Consider the following 1392-nt stretch of genomic DNA (forward strand, 5'->3'; position numbering starts at 1 on the left):
CCCCAAGCGCCATCCCCAAGCGCCACCCCCGACCGCCACCAGCCGACAGCCACCAGCCGACCGCCACCAGCCGACCGCCACCGGCCGTTCGCGGTGTGCGCCGCCGTTCCCCAAGCACCCTCCGGGACGAAGCCGGAGCCAGAGAATAGCAGCGGTGGTGCGTAAAAGCTGCGGCCGGGCCTCGCGGAAGGTCCCCGGGCGGCGAGCTGCGGAGCCCCGGCCTCCAGCTTCCACCAGGTAATAGGACCGGGCGCGCGTAAAAGCTGCGGCCGGGCCTCGCGGAAGGTCCTCGGGCATCCAGCGAGATCACACGGCCCCCACCGGAGGCGGCTAGCGCCTCCGTAGAGTAGTACCGGCCCGTGGAAGCGGCCGCCCGTCAGCCTGCGTTGCCGCTGGTCGAAAAATGCACTAAGTGCCAAACCCCATTCATTTACAACGGCGTGTCCGCCAGAGGGCGCACTTCCCCCGGCGGACCAGCCGGCGGGGCTCGTTAGAGAGTGTATCCGCCTGGCAGTGCCTCCTGGACGGCCTGTATTCCGGACCGCGACCGCTAACTTACGGGAGCCTAAACGGCCCGCGGACCAGCCGGCGGGTCCTCCGTGAAAGCCTATCCGCCTGGCGGTGCCTCCTGGCCGGCCTGGATTCCGGACCGCGACCGCTCACTCGCGGGACCCTAAACGGCCCGCGGACCAGCCGGCGGGTCCTCCGTGAAAGCCTATCCGCCTGGCGGTGCCTCCTGGCCGGCCTGGATTCCGGACCGCCACCGCTCACTCGCGGGACCCTAAACGGCCCGCGGACCAGCCGGCGGCTCCTCCGTGAAAGCCTATCCGCCTGGCGGTGCCTCCTGGCCGGCCTGGATTCCGGACCGCCACCGCTCACTCGCGGGACCCTAATCGGCCCGCGGACCAGCCGGCGGATCCTCCGTGAAAGCCTATCCGCCTTCGCCGGTTCCCCGGCCGGCCACGGGTGGCGAGAATCCGGCCTCCTCGCCCGGAGCGCGCTTCGACTTGGGCGAAAAATGCACCAAGTGCCAAACCCCATTCATTTACAACGGCGTGTCCGCCAGAGGGCGCACTTCCTCCGGCCGGCGGGGCTCGTTAGAGAGCGCGTCCGCCTTGGCCGGTTCCCCGGCCGGCCACGGGTGGCGAGAATCCGGCCTCCTCGCCCGGAGCGCGCTTCGACTTGGGCGAAAAATGCACTAAGTGCCAAACCCCATTCATTTACAACGGCGTGTCCGCCAGAGGGCGCACTTCCTCCGGCCGGCGGGGCTCGTTAGAGAGCGCGTCCGCTTTCGCCGGTTCCCCGGTCGGCCGCGAACGGCGAAAAGCCGGCCTCTTCCCCCGGAGCCCGGTGGGCGAATTTTTTTTTTTTTTTTTTTTTCAAAGTGCCAAC

The sequence above is a fragment of the Syngnathus scovelli genome, unplaced genomic scaffold (genome assembly GCF_024217435.2).
Source record: "Syngnathus scovelli strain Florida unplaced genomic scaffold, RoL_Ssco_1.2 HiC_scaffold_76, whole genome shotgun sequence".
Taxonomy (NCBI): Eukaryota; Metazoa; Chordata; class Actinopteri; order Syngnathiformes; family Syngnathidae; genus Syngnathus; species Syngnathus scovelli.